At 39.6% G+C, this 5,740-nt stretch overlaps 1 pseudogene; it reads right to left on the reverse strand.

Annotated features, from left to right (window-relative positions):
* Positions 1-1,685: 1,685 nt before the first annotated feature.
* Positions 1,686-3,269, reverse strand: LOC133250114 (UDP-GalNAc:beta-1,3-N-acetylgalactosaminyltransferase 1-like; annotated as a pseudogene).
* Between the last annotated feature and the right edge of the window lie 2,471 nt (positions 3,270-5,740).

A 5,740-nucleotide genomic window follows, 5' to 3' on the forward strand; every position in this document is an offset into this window, starting at 1 on the left:
TTTTTTTTCATAATCATTTAATTCTTTAGATAATTAAGCACCAATCTGTAGTTGAAAAGGAACAGTCTTCTAAAACTTGGCAATTATTCACATTTTACTTCTTTTTTTAGTCTTAAAAATGAAGGGACGCTATCTTTTATTTCACAAGTTCTCTTTAAAACTTCTTTGAGTTAGCTTCCCAAACACCAATATAAACTTACACAAATTCAATCAAATCTAATCCTACAAATATAACCACCATCTGTGTCTTAGAGAAAGTGACTCCTGGATGGGTGGGAATTAGCAAGGGCATGGAAAGATTCCACAGAATATTTCATTTATTTTATGATTTTATTGTGACAGGTTCAGGTCTGAGATGAGGGAAATGGAAACAGCCTTGTTATAAAGGAATCATACATTACAACACTTCTAATTCAAATTAAGCTTTTTTACAGGAAAATTACAAATGTATGAATGTTCTAAGAGCTGACTATATACTTTCAAGTTCACATTTTCTCCCAACAGATTTGATCTTTTGCCATCATGTAATCCAGAGAAAAAGAATCACTTGTCCCATATCAGACATAACAGGAAACTGCACAACCCCAAGAATACCGGGACAAGGAGTGCTCTTCTTGGACCAACCAGCAGGTCGAAGGTGACCTACGTTACCACTCCTATGAAATAATGTGTTTCTCTATGACATGGAAATCAGAATTGATTTTAGACCACATAGTAGGGCTTTCCTCTTGATGTGAAGCTAGTAACACCAGCAACAGTGTTTTGTGTTTTTTTTTTATTCTTTTTTATTCTCAAACTGATTGCTAATGAGAAAAAACATGGAGCAGTTAACAATGCAACTCAAATATTAGTCTTCTCTTTCCAACTCAAGCACCGAAATAGGATACTCCTTTTCATGATATTCTGGCCATCATGTTCGTTCTTTCTTTTTTGGCTTCAGAGTCCTTTCCTAAAGGAAATATGCTACCTGGCATTCTATATTACTCCGAATTTCCAGGAGGAAAAATAAGACAAATGAAGTGACATCTAAAAACACCAGGGATTATGTTTTTAAAAACAAGACAGTAATTTTGACCTTCTTGTTTTAACTCTTCTCTATATTAACTTGGTGAAATATTTATCAAAGTCCAAGAGATTATTGATACGCAACAATGACTACACATTAATGGAGCTATTCATCATAAACTCATCACTGAAGTAATTGGAAAAGAAATTTATTCTGTTTATACAGTATTGAAACAACCAAAACATTCACACATCCATAAAGTGCAAAACTCTAAGTATTATTAAATAATAATTGATAACTCTTTAATACTGCAACATCTTGAAATACTTTCCAAATGACCAAAAACAGATTAAATTTTGTTCAGAAATAACTTCAGTTTCTTTTACACAGAACGGTATATTTAAAAAAACTAGTAATCCAGATATACACAAAACCCTGAACTGACTAGATTGCTCAATGAATAATACTCCACACTGTTTTGCTATTATGGATAAATGAGCTTATAATTCAATGAAACCCATTTAAGAAGCTCTAGTCTATAGAATGACATATTCAAATTGTTTGGTCCTATTGGTCCTATTAATTTTATTAACAAAAACCTCCCCTTCCTTTATAAGATGTTTAATTCCTCTGAATATCACCTTTAAAAGGCTTGACTTGATTGTTGTCAAAATAAACCACAGGTCAAGTGCAATCCTCCAGTCTCTAGGCTTGACATGAGTTTCAGCTTTGTGTAAGCCAGACCGTGACCTTCTCACGAGTTTTTCGTTGGAGATTTCATAGTCTAACGTTAACACTTTCCACAAAATATCCCTCCCTTTTCTAGGCTTTGGGTAGAATGTCAAATTAATAATAACGTGTGGTGTTCCTTAGCATAACCTGCCAAAATGTGGTAGTTTCCTTGGAAGAAAAGCCATGGGCTGCAATCACACATCTGAGCTCACAGACATCCAAATGAATCCTATGTAAAAAGAAAAGGTTGGTGTCTTCTGGAACATGAATGTCTACTTTTAATAAATTCAAACAGATCCCAACATAAACATCTTCAAACTTGATGGGTTTTACATGACTCATCATTTCATAGATTCTCAGCACCGAATCTCTGGACATTATATAAGGCAACCCACTGCAGTAAGGAGAGAATACCTTGAAGAGATATTCCTGGTATGAAATATGGTTTTTTTTTTTTTGTAAAATTCTCTATAGGATAATTACCAATTAGAAGATAACCTGCAAAAAACTTCTCTGAGTGGTTTAAATTTAAAAGATACTTCACTAAATTGCTGTATTGATGAAAACATCAGTGTCTGTCTTCATGATATACCTGGCATTGGGGCAAAACTCAATTACCCACTTAAATGCCATAATGGTTTTCAAGGTCAGATTATTGTATGTGTCTAAAAACTCCTGTCGTATTATGTCTCCATAAAGGAGGTGTTCATCCTCTAAGGATAATGCTAACACTTTGTCTTCCTTTTCAGCCTGTTGGCTTAATAAGAAAAATGAAAGAACTTCATATCCCACCAAGACTTATTTTCACCCTAAGTAACTATAATGGCCTGCCTGGCTTTCACATCTGAGGGGTGTGAGGTCACCAGGATAACAAGAAATGGGTTTTGAAGAGAGCAATTCAAATGCTCCTGAAGTGTGAAGTGGAAGTCTTGTCTGTAAATGGGTTCATACTCATAGAAGTACATTCAGTTCACACATTCGATCACATTGTAGACTGATACCAGCAGACTGAGGTACTACATCACCAGGAAACTCAGCAGGGACAGCAGCAGGAGGCCCCATTTCAGGGATCTCAGTGACATCCTAGTTGGAAGGGTGGTCAGGAGTGCCGGGGCCATTCACAGCAGCTCAGAAGCATGCAAGCCTCAGGTTCTTCTTGATTTTTCTCTTCTGAGTGAAAGACCTTCAATTTCACCAACTGAGCATTTGATATGAGCAACTGAGCTTTCGACTGATGCTGAAGCTGAAACTCCAATACTTTGGCCACCTGATGCAAAGGACTCATTTGAAAAGACCCTGATGCTGGGAAAGATTGAAGGCGGGAGGAGAAGGGGACGACAGAGGATGAGATGGTTGGATGGCATCACTGACTCAATGGACATGCATATGAGTAAGCTCTGGGAGTTGGTGATGGACAGGGAGGCCTGGCGTGCTGCACTCCATGGGGTCGCAAAGAGTCAGACATGACTGAGTGACTGAAATGAACTGAACTGAGCATTTGATAGCAAGTAGCAGTCAAAATAATGCTTGCAATTTCTACTGAAAAACAGAGACTCGCAGATTGGCTTAAAATTCTGCTTCTGCTTATACTGCTTATAAGACACATGCCTGCAGAATTTCAGATGAGACTAAAGTACCAGCTGAAGTATTCTGTTCTTCACATTCCATGCTTTAATTATAAGATTTGCCCTGGTGGGGCAGCTGAACATTGCCAAGGCCAGAGCCCCAGGGCTTGGCTGATCATGGCTCCACCCCAGCAGGGCTCAGGAGGGGGCCTGAGGAGTAGGTGGCACCACCCTGCCTGCCTCCCTGCCAATCAGCCCTGGCCCGGTGTCCCTCCATGAGGGTATTTTTATCAGAGCTTTCAGTGTGTCATTTATCTCCTCCGCTATAGCTATTGCCTCCACATTTCCTGTCTGCCCACAGCTTGATCCACTTCTAGCCCTTGCTGGATGCTTCAGGAGGACACATTATCAGACTAATTGTTCACAATGCATAAAAGCACATCATCTGACATGTGTGAATGCCTAAATAGCACTCTGCAGCACTTCACTGGCTCAAAGCCTACTACTCACACATCAGGGATGGCCAGCAGGCCCAGAGGCTGCAAAAGGAGAGAAACTGAATACATGAACATTCAACAGCTCCAAGGCTGGAGGTTCATGTTAGTGATGATTTCCATGCTAATGATGGTGATATGTGAGGCTCAGAAGAAATAGCATCCCTCCCTCCCAGCTACACCCACTCAACTCACAACACAGTAGTCCCTGACTAGGCAGCCTTGGGAACTGACATCCTAAGGTCAGAGATGCCTTCTCCGAGTTAAGGGGCTGTCCTTTTCAAGGTGGCGTCTTCTGCAGGGCAAGTTCAGTTCAGTTCAGTTCAGTCGCTCAGTTGTGTCTGACTCTTTGCGACCCCATGAATCGCAGCACACCAGGCCTCCCTGTTCATCACCATCTCCCGGAGTTCACTCAAACTCATGTCCATCGAGTAGGTGATGCCATCCAGCCATCTTTTCCCCTGCCGTCCCCTTTTCCTCCTGCCCCCAGGCTACTGCTATTGCCTAGTGGGTTTATTAGGACTGGAATCTTCCATTCTCTTGTCAAAGTGCAAGTAGATAAAAAATCTAAATGATCCTGGGTGAGACATGGAAGGAGAAAATTGAGGGCAGGGAAAGATAGTCCGGGTGAGTTGGGAAGTAGGATGGGATTCCTCAGAGTCAGCCCTGTTGGATATGGGGGAAAAAGACCCATGACCAGTTTCATCTTCCCCACTTGCTCAGGTTCATCTGGGAAACATGATATAAGAAACTGAGGATGGGGTGGGTAATATACAACTACTCAAATTCCATCACTTGATTCTCTTGTGTCATCCTTTTAATGCTTTTTCAACAGCCACAACAGTCTCAGCTCAAATGCACACTTATTGCCTAAGTCATGAGCAACAACGTGGTGTTACAAGTTAGTTATTATTAAGATAAATACTTCAAATCTTCAGCCATTTCCTCTTGCTTGGTTAATAACTTTGAACAGGATCACATCCTGCCCTGTTTCAGATATATTCTTGGATAGAACAGAAAGGGTGAATAATAGCTAACCTACCTTGCTTTGCATATAAACCACAGCCTAGTTCACCTATGTCTACGGAATTGCACAAGACTCCATTGCGTGCTCTAAAAGGCCTTTTGGGGTTTGAGTTCAGTGGCCTCTTCAGTTTTGTTTCTTGTCATACTTCCATTTGCACCATTTGCTCCTGCCATACCAAAACGCTTGCAACTTTCCCAAACACACATATCTTCAGCCTGAAATGCTACCCTTCATCCAGTGCCTTAATTTCAGAGTATTTCATGTAATTATACTCTGATCAAGTATTATTGTTTTTAGAAAGTCAGATTTTCCTGACAAGCTCTCTGCTATTAACCCTATTTTCATTTACAGAGTTCCCTTCTTTAGGGTTTTTCTCATTTATTTACTTTTCCTATTAGTTCCCTGAGGTCAGAGATTGCCCTCTTGTCCTATTTTCTCTGTATCTCCAGTGTCTACTACACCGTAGGTACTCTTATTTGCTGACTAAGGGGATATAAACAACTTGTACTTCCAAAACATTTGTTTCCATAAGTTGTCTAGATTGCATTATCAAATACTTATTAAGCAGCAAATTTTAAGAGTGCAGACAATTGCACGGTTAGACTGTTTCCACCTTTATTTTTCTCCATCATCTTTTCTTAGAATGTAAAACTCAGTAAGTAACTGATTCCAGCTCCATGAGTTGTTTGGATATCCATGCTGCTTCAATCCAGAGGTTCCACTCGGCTTTCTTTGTGCTTGGTAATTGAACACCAACCTCATCAGTAATAAGAAATGGACTGTGATTTGATATGATTACAGTGAACCATGTTTATCTTGTATGTATGTATAAGGCTTCTCAAATTGCTTGGTTTTTTACATGGCAAACAAGTTTTACATTTGTTTTCCCTTAGTGCCAAGTGAAGGATATTTATGT

Source organism: Bos javanicus, chromosome 6, assembly GCF_032452875.1.
Source record: "Bos javanicus breed banteng chromosome 6, ARS-OSU_banteng_1.0, whole genome shotgun sequence".
Taxonomy (NCBI): domain Eukaryota; kingdom Metazoa; phylum Chordata; class Mammalia; order Artiodactyla; family Bovidae; genus Bos; species Bos javanicus.